Raw genomic sequence first — 17,027 nt, 5'->3', positions numbered from 1 at the left:
ATGGACGTGTTGTCATTTGGGTCTCCCCCCTCCCCCCTAGGGAAGTCATTTTGTGTGCATGCTCACATGGACTAGTGTTGGTATTTGAGTCCCCCCCCCCCCATGGGAAGTCGTTTTGTGTGCATGCTCACATGGACTAGTGTTGGTATTTGAGTCTCCCCCCCCCCATGGGAAGTGATTTTGTGTGCATGCTCACGTGGACGTGTTGTCATTTGGGTCTCCCCCCTCCCCCCTACTAGGGAAGTCATTTTGTGTGCATGCTCACATGGACTAGTGTTGGTATTTGAGTCTCCCCCCCCCCTAGGGAAGTGATTTTGTGTGCATGCTCACATGGACTCGTGTTGGCATTTGGGTCTGCTCCCCCCCCCCCCCCCCCCCCCCATGCAGCTGGTGTATTTATTGGTTGTGCTGCTACGCAAAAGTTGTGCTAGGATACAGCATTCTTCCCATGTCGTGGCGCTTCGCTGCACCACCACTTCGCCATGGCACACTATATTGTTCTAAAATAGTTAAAACATTATAAATACAAATAAATAAAATCTGACCTTCTGCACTCTTGTCTCAAATTCATCTTTTGATGTCAAATCCAAATTTCTTGAGTATAAAACAATCATAACAAATTAGACTTTACTGTTCCATTACTTGTGGAAGACACTATGTTCGTTTCACCCTTAAAACAACATTAGTGTCTTTATTTATTTTCTGTCGTGACGTCATCCAGGTTACAGGTGCACTCGCTGTGGTGTCCTGAGGTCGACATGAAACAAAACATGCAGCACGTGGTGGAAAGGCCTCATTCACATTGAAACGTCATTTACAAAGAGCAGAAATGTATCAACAAGAAGCACAGGTACGTGTGCAGCTGCACATGGAGTAATGTTTATTGGCAAGGCAACACATGAACAAAAGCTTCGGACAAGGTTAATACAAAAAGATATGGCTGCCAGACCCTGTGACGTAACACAAAAAGATATGGCTGCCAGACCCTGTGACGTAACACAAAAAGATATGGCTGCCAGACCCTGTGACGTAACACAAAAAGATATGGCTGCCAGACCCTGTGACGTAACACAAAAAGATATGGCTGCCAGACCCTGTGACGTAACACAAAAAGATATGGCTGCCAGACCCTGTGACGTAACATAAAAAGATATGGCTGCCAGACCCTGTGACGTAACACAAAAAGATATGGCTGCCAGACCCTGTGACGTAACAAAAATATATGGCTGCCAGACCCTGTGACGTAACATAAAAAGATATGGCTGCCAGACCCTGTGACGTAACACAACAAGTACAAAAAGTTTAAATTAAAACAAAAGCCGCGTCGATGTTACACAATGCCTAGATGCAGCTGTGCCGATAACGTCGATGTTATAGGCACAGGACATTCCTATTGATTCGATTACTTGATGTTATTTTTGTGCAAAGTGAAAATATATCTCGGCAATTTCCCGTGTGTGGCGACGAATTTTTAATATATCTCGGCATTTTCCCGTCTGTTATTTCAGGCGGTGTATGACTGACCATGCCGCGATTTAAAAAAAAAAATCTCGGCAATTTCCCGTGTGTGGCGACACGTGAACGAAGCTATGCTCCTCTCCACATTATTGTGACGACGTATAAATTAAATATTTCATCGTGACGATTGTCATCAAATGGACGAATTTTTAATATATCGGCATTTTCCCGTCTGTTATTTCGGGCGGTGTATGACTGAGCATGCCGCGATTTAAACAAAATATATATATATCTCGGCATTTTCCCATCTGTTATTTCGGGCGGTGTATGACTGACCATGCCGCGATAAAAAAAAAAATCTCAATGGACTTGAAGTTACAGGCCTTTGAGAATTCATTTCGTTCTATAAAGGGCAACTTTCATCGCATTTTCTTCCCGTTTCTTTTCAACCGAGTCTAAAACTATGTCAGCGACTGTGAAAAATGAAATGATATATCGAATTTGATTTGAAATAAAACTGTGTGAGAGAGGAAGACACCACGGGCCTACAAAACAGGCCTCAAAGCTATGCGAGTTAATAAAATGGTGGATATTTGTTTATATGAAGCCTCTCCCACAATGGGTGGAGCTATGGTTCCCAGAATGGGTGGAGCTTTGAGGTTTTGTCTTCTCTGTAAGAACAAGCACAAGAACAACAACAACAGCAGAGTGCACTCTATGAGCAGCGTCTGCGACGCGGCTAAAAAGATATGGCTGCCAGACCCTGTGACCTATGACGTCATCAATTTAATTATCTTGACCAATTTCTCGTTAGAAAACTGAATAATTTTGGTCTTGACTTTCACTGTGTTTAGCGGTGCGTTTTTCACATATCGTGTGTGTGTGTGTGTGTGTGTGTGTGTGTGTGTGTGCGCGCGCGCGAGTTTTTAATGTACACGTTACCCCCTCGCAACCCTTAGTGGTCACAGTACTTCACCACGAGTGTGGTGATATTCTGGTGGTGGCCAATCATGTTTTCCAAGTTGGTTTTGAGCGCAGTGTTGTTTGTTAAGCGTTGTGTTCTATCCTGACATTCTCGGAGGTGAGCCTGCACCTTCACTAGAATACCTCCACATTCGGAGATGTTCTTCTTCATCCCTTCGATCTCAGCCAAAGCATTTTGCTGGTTTTCAGATTTCCCAAACAAGGCCGACCACCAACTAGTGAGGCCCTGCTGGACCTCGTCCTGCATTTCAGCCAGGTCTTCTGTTAACGAATTGTGCTTTATCGCCAGGTTGCCCAAACTTTTGTTTACACCTGTAAAGTCTTTCAAATCCCCTTTCATCTTCTCAAACGGATATTTCTGGGGATTTCTGGATGGTTTCAAATATTTCTCGATGATCTCCATTTGTGCGCTGCTCGCTTGCTTCAGTTCATCGAGAACTCCTCTGGTGTCCTCCTTGATGTTCCTCTGTCTCGACTTTACAGCGTCGTTCACTGCAGGTGAAACACACACACACACACACACACACACACACACACACACACACACACACACACACGCACACACACGCACACACACACACACACACACACACACACACGTTTAGTGTTATCCTTCTCTCGTAATCACATTCATTAGACAAGATTAACAGCAATCTCTAATACATGATTTAGTAAAACAAGTTTAAGTAGAGGCGCGTTTTATAACTGCGGGTAGTTCAGGCCAGGCCCCAAGCCCCTCCACTTTGATCCAGGGCCCAAGCCTCTCCACTTTGATCCAGGGCCCAAGCACCTCCACTTTGATCCAGGGCCCAAGCCTCTCCACTTTGATCCAGGGCCCAAGCCCCTCACCACTGCCTGCACTCGCTGTACCCTCACCACTGCCTGCACTCACTGTACTCTCACCACTGCCTGCACTCACTGTACCCTCACCACTGCCTGCACTCACTGTACCCTCACCACTGCCTGCACTCGCTGTACCATCACCACTGCCTGCACTCGCTGTACCCTCACCACTGCCTGCACTCGCTGTACCCTCACCACTGCCTGCACTCGCTGTACCCTCACCACTGCCCTCACTTGCTGAACCCTCACCACTGCCCGCACTTGCTGTATCCTCACCACGACCTGCACTCACTGTGCTCACACCACTATCTGCACTCGCTGTACCCTCACCACTGCCTGCACTCTTACCACTCCTTACACTTGCTGCATCCTCACCACTCTACATTCGCTGCACCCTCACCACTGCCTGAACTCACTGTACCCTCACCACTGCCTGCACTTGCTGTACCCTCACCACTGCCTGCACTTGCTGTACCCTCACCACTGCCTGCACTTGCTGTACCATCACCACTGCCTGCACTTGCTGTAACCTCACCACTGCCCTCACTTGCTGAACCCTCACCACTGCCCGCACTTGCTGTACCCTCACCACGACCTGCACTCACTGTGCTGCGGATGAAAGCCTTGTATGTGGTGAGGAGCTCAGGTGTGCCAAGGAAGGACTTCGCACGACGGAGGATGCCCAGTCGGCGACTGGCTTTGGAGGCCAGCTTGGAAATGTGGTTTTCCCAAGAAAGATCATGGCAGATAGTGAGACCCAAAAGCTTGAGCGACAGAACTTCTTGGAGAGGATTGTTGAGAAAGTAGATGGGAGGGTTGTCCAGTCGGTCCTTTTGGAGAGACATTGTAAGAGTGTGAGATTTGTCAGGATTGAAAGACATGTTCCACTTGTTTGACCAGTCTGTGATTTTGTCCAGGTCTGCAGAGAGTGAGGAGGCTGCAGACTGCCGATCTGAGGGATGAGGAATGGAGCGGCAGATAGTGGAGTCATCAGCAAAGAGATAGAGAGGATTTTCCAGAGAGTCGGAGAGGTCATTGATGAAGACCAGAAATAGCACAGGGCCCAGAACACTACCTTGGGGAACTCCAGCCAGAACAGGAAGGGAAGATGAGCGAAATCCATTCAGGGCCACACGTTGCCTACGGCCAGAGAGGAAATCCGCAAGCCATGAGTGGAGATTACCCTGAATACCATAGGAGGTGAGTTTGGTGAGCAGAGCTGGGTGCCAGACCGTATCGAAGGCACGTGATATGTCAAGTGAGACAGCTCTGATTTCCTGTTTGGCATTGAGGACCTCCATCCATTGTTGAGACAGCAGAAGCAACATGTCCAGAGTAGAATGACCTGGTCTGAATCCAAATTGATGATCAGAGATCAAGCCATTGGAGAAGAGGAAGGATTTGATATCTGAAGCAATAATGGATTCCATGACTTTGCTGATAATTGGGAGCAGGCTGATTGGTCTGTAGTTGCAAGGATCTGTTTTTGCACCTTTTTGTGTAAGGCGGTATTGTTTGCTGATTTCCAAGATGCTGGCAGATGACCTTGAGCAAAAGAGAGGGTGAAAAGAACAGAGAGGGTGAGATCGAGCGTCAGAGCAGGAGTTTAGGACCCGAGGGCTGATGCCATCTGGTCCAGTTACAGAATCAGAGTCGAGGTTTGATAAAAACTTCTCCACCTTGTCAGGAGAGAAGGACACAGAGTCCAGGAGCAGTTGGGTTCGACTGGGAAAGGTGGGAACAGAGAGAGATGGGTTTGGGACACAAGATTTTGAGGCAAACACAGAGTTGAGGCATTCGGCTTTGTCACATGCGGTGTCAACTGTGTAGCCATTTGAGGTAAGGGAGGGGATGGAGGGGGAACAAACACCAGAAACGGATTTGACCAGACGCCACCAGGATTTGGAGGAAGGAGACAGGTTTGAGAGTTCAATCTTGAGTGTGGAGAGATAGTGCTTCCTGGCACTCCTGAGGGTAGAAACACACTTGTTTCGAGCTTGGTGGAAGGAACTGAGATTGCCTTCAGTTGGACTTGCCTTCCAAGAGGCAAAGGCAAGTGGGGAGGAGGAGAGACATATGACATAGGAGGGAGAGGAAGTGGGGAGGAGGCAGCTTTGAGAAGGAGGTGGGAGGAGGGAGAATTTGGGAGGGATGGTTGGGGGGGAGATTTGAAGGGGAGGGGCAAGGGGGGAGTTTAGAAAGTGGATGATTAATGAAAGATGAACATATATAACAAATTGGGTTTGTTGTGATTTTCAAGTTAGCGATTCGTTTAAGAACGATGGAGGAGGGATGGAATGAATGAGAATTTAGAGCATGGAGAGATTTGGAATCGTAAGAGATTGAATATTTTTTTGAAATGGAATGAGTTGAAGAGGAAATTGAAAGGAGCCTTTTAAATAAGAAGAAAAACAGCATGTTGTAATAAACCACTGAATAAAACACTGAAGGGGATAGTTGAAACATATTTAAACAGAACTGTGAAGAACAATCTTATATTCACAAAAATACCAATGGGGAGAGGAAGCCTAGAGCGACGACCACGAGACACTTGAACAGGGCAAAAGGGCAAAAGGTCAAAAGGTTAGAAATTTGAAAAAAAAGGTTTAGACCTTTGGCCTATGTTGACCCTATGACTGACCGATGTTGATCTCATAAATACTTTGTGGTTGAATTCAGTTGGCTGATATGAAAATCCTATTCTGATTTCAAGTCAATTGGATAGAAATTGAGGATTTTAGTAATTTGGGAAAAATGGTTGACCTTAGGCATGTGTTGACCTTTTGGCCTATTTCGATCTCATAAATAGTTTTTGGTTAAACTCAGTTCGCTGATATGTAAATCCCATTCAATTTTCAAGTCAATCGGATGAAAATTGAGGATTTTAGAAATTTGAAATTGTTGTTGACTGTTGGCCTATGTTGACCTTTTGGCCTATCCTGATCTCAAAAATAGTTGGTGGTTGAATTCAGTTTGCCGATATGTAAATCCTATTTAAAATTCAAGTCAATCAGATCAGACGCGGAGGTAATGACATTTGCCTATGTTGACCTTTTGACCTTTCGACCTCAAAAATATTTAGGATTTTGTCAGACCACGAACTCCACCATTTGGTGAAGTTTCGTGAAGATTTGTTTAAAATTGTGACACGTGGTTTGGCCGCCATCTTGGAAAAACCAAAAAACTTTGCACCTCCATATCTCCGAAAGTGCTGAATCGAAAAAATTGAGACATAGCTCATTGTAAAGAACTCTCCATGGGGAATAAAATCGGTTAATGATAACGTCATAGGTCACGTGGTTCGGCCGCCATCTTGGAAAAACCGAAAAACTTAGCACCTCCATATCTCCAAAAGTGCTGAATAGAAAAAAATTGAGACATGGCTCGTTGTGAAGATCTCTCCATGGTGAATAAAATATGTTAATGATGACGTCATAGGTCACGTGGTTCGGCCGCCATCTTGGAAAAACCGAAAAACTTAGCACCTCCATATCTCCAAAAGTGCTGAATAGAAAAAATTGAGACATGGCTCATTGTAAAGAACTCTCCATGGGGAATAAAATATATTAATGATGACGTCATAGCTCACGTGGTTCGGCCGCCATCTTGGAAAAACCGAAAAACTTAGCACCCCCACATCTCCAAAAGTGCTGAATAGAAAAAATTGAGACATGGCTCATTGTAAAGAACTTTCCATGGGGAATAAAATATGTTAATGATGTCAACGGTTACGTGGTTCGGCCGCCATATTTGTCCTAAATGGCCGATAAAAAAGTAAATTCCGGCAAGTCCTCGGTCTCTGACCGATTTTTCATCTGTCTGTTTGTCTGTCTGTTTGCAGCACTACGTCTACACCGTTGCACATAGAATCGCCAAACTTTGCACACGTATTTTTCTTGCCCTGGAATAGACTGTGCCCAATTTTTAACTCTGTCTGCCCAAGGCCTCCGTTATGACGTCATAATTTGATAATTCAACAAGTACAAAACTTCATCCAATCAAGATGCAATTTCTTGAGTGACATGACGGCATAAACTGGTGGCTGGTCCGGTATATCTGCGCTGAATAGAAAAGAAAAAAAAACGAGACGTGGCTCATTGTAAAGAACTCTCCATGGGGAATAAAATATGTTAATGATGATTGTAGTGAAACGTAGGAACTCTAAGTTATAACCCAGATGTAGTAACATCTCTTGCCCACTGAAGTGCTCTCATAAATATCCATCCGCTGAAAGCGAGGGGCAGACCTGTGACCATTACGTGCTTACTTAGGATGGTGAGGAAATCATATTTGTATGGGGCTTGCTTAATTGTACCCAATATTAGATATACTCCTGATGCCTATTAGTGCACATGAATGATGGCTGTTATGTATTCTTCCTTAGATGCTGTTTGAGATTGATTCAGAATAAACTCGGATCAAGAAAGCGGTTGTGAGACTGATTTTACAACACTTAATCTGAATCATCTCCAGTCACCGTTCGAGATGACCAAGCTTCTGCAACTACCTACTTTCTACTTTCAGTGGGGATCCTCAAGCTGATGATGCGGCGAGCCAGCTTACACATTGGTTATGTTTGCTCGAAAGTTACATGGAGACATATGCTGACATCACAGATGCGCAGAAACTCTGTTCTCAATTGTCACGTGACTAACACCATCTACGACTACATCTCACATTGTCCCACATATGCGACATCGGTGGCGGCACTTCGGAGTATCTACATCAAGCCTCGAAGCGTGGTCTATACCAGAGACAAGCTCGCTACTCGGAGGCAAGACCCCTCAGAATCGCTTTAGCAATTCCTTCAAGAACTATGTCCGATGGGAAAGGAATGTGCACATGAGGTTCAAACATGTGAACAAATGTGTGACGATTTTATGCGAGACTCCTTTGTGTCCGGGCTTCATTCACCCTCTATCCGTCAACGTTTGCTTGAGAATCCCACCCTGACCCTACAAGGTTCGTATGATCAGGCGCGAGTACTACAGTTGGCACAGGCTCAATCAGAATCGTATGGTTGACCTTACGTAACTGCTGGACTCATTGGGGAGAAACGTCTGGAGTTTTCTTCTACCATGGAGCGAGAGGTTGCTGATACACCTATGGAGCCGAGCCAGCCAGCAAACCTCGGAGCCGAAGGTACGAGCCTGGCGGCGGCCGCCTCTTTCAGAGGCAATACTAAGTGCTATTTTTGTGGCAATCGGAGGCACCCTCGAGCCACATGTCCGGCACGGACGCGACGTGCCACACGTGTGCCAAGAAAGGTCATTTTGTGAAGGTTTGCCGTGCCTCGAGAGGGCGGCATTTGACTCTGGCTGGGATCACCGCGACGCGCGAGGCCCGACGGGGCCTATAGAATTCCCGGAACTGTCCGGACCGCGTGGTTTGGCGAGCGCCATGCTACCGGTGCTGGTCGAAGGTCAGTCTGCTAACGCTCTTGTGGACACAGGGTCGACGGAGAGCTACATCTACATGGCCCTTGTACGACGGCACGGATGGCCGGTTTTGAGGACCTCGCGAAGAATTTTCATGGCTTCGCAGTCGCTCTGGATGTGCACCAAAGGGGAATGCCGTGTCAAGTTAGTGGTTAATGGCACGATGTATCCGGATGTCCGTTTGATGATTTTGTCTACTCTATGTGCCAATGTACTGTTGGGACATGATTTCCTCCATCGGCATGGGCGTCTGGAGATGAAGTTTGACAGGGAAACTACTCTCTATGTGTGTGCTTTGACCGGAATGTCTATAGAGCCGCTGTCATTATTCCCGAGTCTAACCTCTGACTGCATGCCGGTCGCGATCAAGTCGAGACGACACTCACGGGCCGACGAGCAATTCATCGCCGAGGAAACTAGTCGGCTTTTGAAGGAGGGGATTATCGAACCGAGCCGATCACCCTGGCGGGTTCGAGTATTGGTGGTTCAAACTGAGAATCATCGTAAGCGTATGGTAATCGATTATTCACAGACTATTAATAGATTCACGCAGCTGGACGCGTACCTGCTTCCCGGCCTAGACTCGCTTGTTCGACAGGTTGCTCAATATGCTGTCTATAGTACACTCGATTTGCGTAGCGCGTATCATCAGGTACCCCTCCGTGAGACAGATAAACTCTTTATGGGGTTCGATTCAGGACAAGCTGAAACCGTGCTTTTACAAACCACAAATGGGGACTTTGATTCAAGCTAGCCAGCTGTGGGAGAGATTATCTATGGACTTCAAAGGGCCTTTGCCAGCATCCGGCTCATATCGTTATCTTCTTGCAATCATCGATGAGTACTCCCGATTTCCATTCACGTTTCCGTGTCACGACATGACCTTCGGGTCGGTTCTTCGCTGCTTGAGGCTCTTGTTCGTGATGTTTGGTTATCCTGCTTTCATTCATACTGATAGGGGCACTGTCTTCATGTCTCAGGAAGTCCGGGCATTTCTGTTGCATCAGAATATTGTGTCCAGCTGCACTACCCCTTATCGGCCGCAAGGAAATGGGAAAATTGAGCGTTTTATCGGGATCATATGGAGGGCCGTTACCCTAGGGCTCAAGGCCCGGGGGTTGGGACCGGATGAGTGGACTTGGGTGTTACCGGAGGCTCTACATGCTATTCGGTCCCTATTGTGCACCACTTCAAATGAGACTCCTCACGACCGTATGTTTTGCTACCAGCGTCGTACAGGTAGCCGGCAGTCATTGCCCGCTTAGCTCTACGAACCCGGGCCGGCCTATCTCAAACGAGCCGTGCATCCGAGCAAATACGATCCGCTGGTCGACAAGGCACAAATAATTCAGGCTAATCCTGATTACGCTCGGGTTAGAATGCCGGACGGTCGTGAAACTACTGCGTCGGTGCGTCATCTCGCTCCTTGTGGGGAATCTGACGAGTCTGAGTCCAGTACGGAGGTTCCGTCGGTCGAGTCTCCGTCTCCTTCCAGGTCACCTGCCCCGGACGGAGCCGTGGTACCGACCCGGTCGCCTAAACTGACAGCGCCGGCTGAGGAAGACCTTGGTATATCAGCTGACAGCTCGGATGTATATAGAACCCACATGGGGAGAGAGAGAGAGCCGTCGTCCAGAGCACTTTGGTTGGTAGTAACTCCTTGATAGGTGTTCTTTTTTTTTTTGGTATACTGCTATCATTGATTGCTGATTAGTACTATGTGTATTCTGCTAAAATGGCTTGCTTGCAAAGTTTTTGCTCTCTGGGAGGATTGTAGTGAAGCGTAGGAACTCTAAGTTATAACCCAGGTGTAGTAACATCCCTTGCCCACTGAAGTGCTATTATAAATATCCATCCGCTGAAAGCGAGGGGCAGACCTGTGACGATTACGTGCTTACTTAGGATGGTGAGGAAATCATATTTGCATGTGTACTTAATTGTACCCAATATTAGATATATCCCTGATGCCTATTAGTGCACATGATGATGGCTGTATGTATTCTTCCTTAGATGCTGTTTGAGATTGATTCAGATTAAACTCGGATCGAGAAAGTGGTTGTGAGACTCTAATGTTACAACAATGATGTCATAGGTGCCTCCATTATGACGTCATAATTCTACAAGTACAAAACTTCATCCTGTCAAGATGAAATTTCTTGAACGTCATGCAGGCATAAATTGGTGGAGAAAAAAAAAATAATGACGTCATCGGTCACGTGGTTCAGCCGCCATGTTTGTTTTTAACACAAAAGCCTTAAAAACCACTGAAAACACATCCTGGTGAGGGTCTACAATCTCTAATTTCTCTTTCATGTTTATATTTATTTATGGTTGATGGAGGAACTTGTACATAGATTGCATGCCAGACAAGCACATTGGGAAACAGCAGTGTACGCAGGAACACACAAGGAACAAATAACGATGGAATTTGGACTTGATTACCAGTTTAATGAGTTAATGATTCTGATACTGAATGGGGAGGGAATGTGCTGGGAACTGTGTGAATCCTCGATAAAACGTGGTATGTACAGGTAAATGCAGCACTCATTTTCGATCAGATGTGATACGTACTGATAGTCTTGAACACTCGTGGGTAGAACACCGTACGTGCTGGGAAAGTTGGGAATGCTGTTCACGACTCTGTGTTCTGTTCACGACACACAAACACACATTCACACAGCACCACATGATGGATGTAAACTGGAAGAGTAACACATGTAACGAACATATAACATGATAAAAGTGACACACACATTCACACATTCACACAGCACCACATGATGGATGTAAACTGGAAGAGTAACACATGTAACGAACATATAACATGATAAAAGTGACACACAAACAAACCCAAACATACACTTACAAACACTGTCGATAGCAACTGTGTTTGCCGCACAAGTTGTTTTCAAAAGGACACACCTTGTTCAGGATTTCAGCTCAACAACGCAACGACTCGCTCTTGTCTCAACTTGCTCCAGTGCTCTTTGCGCTCAGAACGAGAGCGGGAAACCGTGGGTGGAGGATGGAGGCGAAGGAGGAGGGTGGAGAACAAGGAGGGCGGAGAAGGAAAAGGAGGCTGGTGGAGAAGGAGGAGGGTGGAGAACAAGGAGGGTGGAGAAGGAGGAGGGTGGAGAAGGAGGAGGGTGAAGAAGGAGGAGGGTGGAGAATGAGGAGGGTGGAGAAGGAGGAGGGTGGAGAACAAGGAGGGCGGAGAAGGAAAAGGAGGCTGGTGGAGAAGGAGGAGGGTGGAGAACAAGGAGGGCGGAGGAGGGTGGAGAAGGAGGAGGGTGGAGAAGGAGGAGGGTGGAGAACAAGGAGGGTGGAGAAGGAGGGGGGTGGAGAAGGAGGGGGGTGGAGAAGGAGGAGGGTGGAGAAGGAGGAGGGTGGAGAATGAGGAGGGTGGAGAATGAGGAGGGTGGAGAAGGAGGAGGGTGGAGAAGGAGAAGGAGGAGGGCGCAGAAGGAGGAGGGCGCAGAAGGAGGAGGGTGGAGAAGGAGGAGGGCGGAGAAGGAGGAGGGTGGAGAATGAGGAGGGTGGAGAATGAGGAGGGTGGAGAAGGAGGAGGGCGGAGAAGGAGGAGGGTGGAGAAGGAGGAGGGTGGAGAATGAGGAGGGTGGAGAAGGAGAATGAGGAGGGTGGAGAAGGAGGAGGATGGAGGAACATGTGGGTAAATTTAATTTTATCTGTTTGTCAATACTTCTGGTCAGCGACGTTGCAGATAAAACCGAGTTTAAAAGTAATTTGCAGTCAGTTTAATAAAAGCCAACATGCTGCAGGAAGTCGGGGGTGTCATAAATAACAACTAAAGGTGTTTCCCCTTGAAGGCAACCTTGTACATTTATTAGGGATAGATCGACTATTGAAAAATATCATATTGTTGCGGTTTTGCCATAAAGGCAAACCCCCTATAGTTAATTGCACGACGACTAGACCATGGGCCGAGTCCACTAATTCTGCTTAGTTTTCGAATGCCGCGGTCTACGTCCGAGAAGTACCTGCGAATGTGCTAGATATGCTGAATAAGTGTATATGAACCATAAATGACGTGTTCCCACGTTCAAAATTTGCACATTAATTAGCAACGGCCAAAAACGGTCAAAAACGGCCAAAAACGGCCAAAAACGGCCAAAAACAGGGGGGGTTAAACTACGCTGTGGAGCACTTCCTTTTCCCTAGCAGCGGTTACACAGATAGCAAACAATATTTCACACACTCCTTGTATGCATCAATTGGATCACTAAAAGTGTAGATCTGCCCTGGCGGGGCATTCGTTATACACATCCACCACTTCCTCCAGCTGTTACACAGATCCAACACTGCCAGCCCGGCCAGGCTCGGGACGAACTGGTGTACTTTTGGGACTGGCGATCCCACCCCACATCCCCATTTGTGTAACTTAGAATACAAAAATGAGGCATGAAATGAAACAAATATTAAAGAAACAGAAATAATTATCCCCCATATATTGGGTATGTATTGTTACGGACACGGTTTTTGGATGTTATTTTACCGAGCGGTGGTGTATTTAACCGCGTCCGAACAGTTACTCCCCGATTAGAACCCGATTCCACCCGAACGTTGACTAATCGCGCTACAGATATTCAATTGGGAAACCTCTAAAGCGACCGAAAGAGAAGAAGAGAGAAGAAAGACAGAGTTTGGAGGAAGAACAGATTTATTATACACACACAAGCAATATTTTAGAGCGACCAATATTATTTACAGCAATAGATGGAAAAGAGCAGTCACACAGTGCATTGTTAACTTATTCTATTTCATTTACTTAATCCCCAAGACAAACGAGTAGGACAGGACGTTCACACTCACACGGTGGATATTGCAGGCAGGTAATGGCTCGAGGTTGATTGCTTGAGAGGAAGGCAAGGTCGGAGGCAGCAGCTTTCAACCCCTCGCGGTTTTGGCGGGAAAACCTCCGTCGCGTATCCGCGGCCGTCACGCGCTGGCTCGGCACACCTGCTCCTCTTCCTGGGGTGGAGCCGTCTCCCTCCGTTCAGCGCGTCTCTCCAACGACAGGGGATATTGCAGGCAGGTAGGTAGGTAGGGCTTGCGGTGGATTGCGCTCCTCTTCCAGGTCATCCCCCAGCGTATCTCTCAAGGCCTCTCCTTAAAGCAGTTCCTTACATTCGCTTTTATCACCTCCGGCGGAATTAAGCCGCCGGCTCCGAGGGCACGCCTACCGGGTCACTCACCGCGGTGTTGATTGGCTGTTAGGGCCGGTTCACTCCTGCCCTCTTCTGACGAGGTGGAGACACGCCTTTCTTCTCCAACCTTACCTCGTGGCCAATGGTGGTTGAAGAGAAAAACCGACCAAAATGCGGAAGGCAAATGGAAGGGAGGTTTTGGGGAAATTGAAAGGGCCTACGCTTATTTTGTTTGATACAATGCAAAGTCAATCTAGTGGAAAACACATACTTAGCCTACATGGAATAAGGAAATACACTATTTAAAAGATATATCGTGACCTGCGTGTATGTTCTATGAAATTAATTAGGAGGACGGCTGCGACCATTATTTACATTACCAGGATGTTACCATACCAAAACCATACTCTTCACATCCGTTACCCTTCCTCCAAAATTGTTACACTCCTCAAAACCCGTTACACTTCTCAAAATCGTTACAGTATACTTGTGTAGTATCCCCATACTACTTTTCTCTATTTTGTCGTCATGAGATACACAGACACATAGACACACACACACACATAGACACACACACACACACACGCACATCCACAACATTCTTGTTTATATTCCAAATGATCCTCATTCACTCTTCTTTCTTGTAAATATTCCCTGTTTCCTTCCCCCTTTCTCTCCATTTAACACACACACACACACACATCTCGTTTTTTCATTTCTGTTCCTCACAATTCCATCTCTCTCTTTTACACACACACACATACACCACACACACACACACACCACACCACACACACACACCACACACACGGAGACACACACGCAGACACACACATACACCACACACACACACACACACACACACGCAGACACACACAGACACACACAGACACACACACACACGCAGACACACACAGACACACACACCACACACACACACACACACGCAGACACACACATACACCACACACACACACACACCACACACACACACCACACACACGCAGACACACACACATAAACCACACACACACCACACACACACACACACACACCACACACACACACACATACACCACACACACACACACACCACACACACACACCACACACACGCAGACACACACACATAAACCACACACACACCACACACACACACATACACCACACACACACACACACATCTCGTTTTTTCATTTCTGTTCCTCACAATTCTATCTCTCTCTTTTACACACACACACACACACACACACACACACACACACACACACACACACACACACACGCAGACACACACATACACCACACACACACACACACCACACCACACACACACTCCCGGCACTTAGTCGGTCAATTTGCCAAAATCAAGACTCTCTGCTCACCTTCACTCCTTCATTCCTCCTTTCTCCCGCCTCTGGAACAAACTCCCTCACTCTCTTCAATCCCACTCCACCCTCCAGGTCTTCAAAACAGCTGTTCACCACCATCTCTTATCCTCCCCCATCCAAAACCTTGATCTTTTCTATCCCCGATAATTTCACCCCAATTCCACTTTTTGAAATACAAACTTTTGTCCTGGAAGTCCTTGGTGTCCTTGTGTTTTATACTTCTCCCACCCTCCCCCCCCCCCTTCCCACGTCTCCTCCCCCTCCAACACATCTCCCTGCTCTCTCTCACACTCTCTCTCTCTCCGTACGCACAAACAGCTGCAGAAGATGCGTCGATACCCATTGCGCAAGTTTGCCGTGAATGTCTGACTTTGGCCCATGTCATAACTAATTCCACAATAAAATATTTCTCTCTCTCTCTTTCTCTCACAGCAGCAAAGCAGCGGGCACACTAGTTCGGCTAAGAATACAAAATATAAAGGTTTCAGATACCCCAACTAAGGCTTTCTTTCACCTAGAAACTGTAGAGAAACCAGCACGACTCATATCTTCGGTTTTGGACCCAGGGGGGAACATCCTAACAAATCCGAGTGATATAAGATTAAATGTAATCGATTTCTTTTCTGAACTTTTCAAGGCCAAAACAGTTTCTCACGAAATGATGAATGTTTTGACCTCTCATCTTCCTTCCGTGGCTGAGGCCCAACGTCTGGAACTGGATGCTCCAATTACCCTTCCAGAGCTATCCGGTGCACTCGCTGAGATGGAGTCGGGAAAAGCCCCTGGCATCGATGGCCTACCGGCCGAATTTCTTTCGGCATTCTGGGACATTTTGGGCCCAGAGCTGCTCAATGTTCTGGATGCATCTCTTTTATCCAGAGAATTACCGCTCAGTTTTAGAAGAGCAGTACTCTGCCTGCTACCCAAGACGGCGATCTCCGACACCTGTCAAACTGGCGTCCGATCTCTTTGTTGTGCACGGATTACAAACTGTTTTCCAAGGTCCTTGCGAACCGGTTGAAGACAGTTATTGGGGACCTGGTGTCACCTGATCAAAGTTGCGGCATCCCTGGCAGATCCATCTATGACAACATATTCCTAGTCAGACATTTGTTAACTGGTAAATGTGTTAAAGAGGATTTTGGATTGGTGTTTCTTGACCTTGCAAAGGCCTTTGATAGCATTGATCATGACTTTTTGTGTCATGTGTTACAAGCTTGCGGGCTTGGCACTAATTTCAGAGCCTACATAGCTTTGTTATATGCAAACATCTCCAGCTTGATCAAAGTTAACAACGAATTTTGCCCACCCATAAAGGTTCAGAGAGGGGTAAGGCAAGGTTGTCCACTTTCAGGTCTATTATTTGCCCTCGCTTTGGAGCCCCTCTTAATCGCCCTCAGAAAGGATATCCCTGGACTTGTCCTTTCTCCAGGACACCCACCTTTGACCCTGTCAGCTTATGCCGACGACCTTTGTGTCATCATCTATCTATAATTCCAGTAATCTGTGTGTGTGTGTGTGTGTGTGTGTGTGTGTGTGTGTGTGTGTGTGTGTGTGTGTGTGTGTGTATGTGTGTATGTCTGTGTGTTTGTTTGTTTGTCTGTGACCGCTGTTTCTCGACAACCACGGGTCCGATATACTTGCAACTTGCCAGGTATATTGCTGGGGACCCGAGGATGTGCCTTTTCAAGGTTTGAAATTAATCGGACAAGTAGTTACCGAGCTATGTCCAAAAAACGATTCAACCA

The 17,027-nt window shown here is 46.8% G+C and overlaps 2 long non-coding RNA genes across 4 annotated transcripts; one reads left to right on the top strand and one right to left on the bottom strand.

Annotated features, from left to right (window-relative positions):
* The first annotated feature begins 378 nt into the window (after positions 1 to 378).
* On the top strand, positions 379 to 10,778 carry LOC144894041 (uncharacterized). The gene is made up of 2 exons (XR_013624733.1): positions 379 to 850; positions 7,670 to 10,778. It is a non-coding gene; the product is annotated as an uncharacterized LOC144894041 (long non-coding RNA).
* On the bottom strand, positions 852 to 15,468 carry LOC137434561 (uncharacterized). 3 transcript variants are annotated; one of them, XR_010985872.2, is made up of 4 exons: positions 15,274 to 15,468; positions 11,646 to 11,952; positions 11,295 to 11,370; positions 852 to 2,934 (listed from the first exon to the last, which is right to left on the bottom strand). It is a non-coding gene; the product is annotated as an uncharacterized LOC137434561 (long non-coding RNA). The 3 variants fall into 3 exon arrangements; XR_013624732.1 differs by having other exon boundaries at positions 11,646 to 11,802; XR_013624731.1 differs by lacking the exon at positions 15,274 to 15,468 and adding an exon at positions 13,554 to 14,014.
* Between the last annotated feature and the right edge of the window lie 1,559 nt (positions 15,469 to 17,027).

The sequence above is a fragment of the Myxine glutinosa genome, chromosome 10, assembly GCF_964187855.1.
Source record: "Myxine glutinosa chromosome 10, kmMyxGlut1.1, whole genome shotgun sequence".
NCBI lineage: Eukaryota > Metazoa > Chordata > Myxini > Myxiniformes > Myxinidae > Myxine > Myxine glutinosa.
Note: the sequence above shows the minus strand (reverse complement) of the source record. Positions and strands in the feature narration are given on the sequence as shown.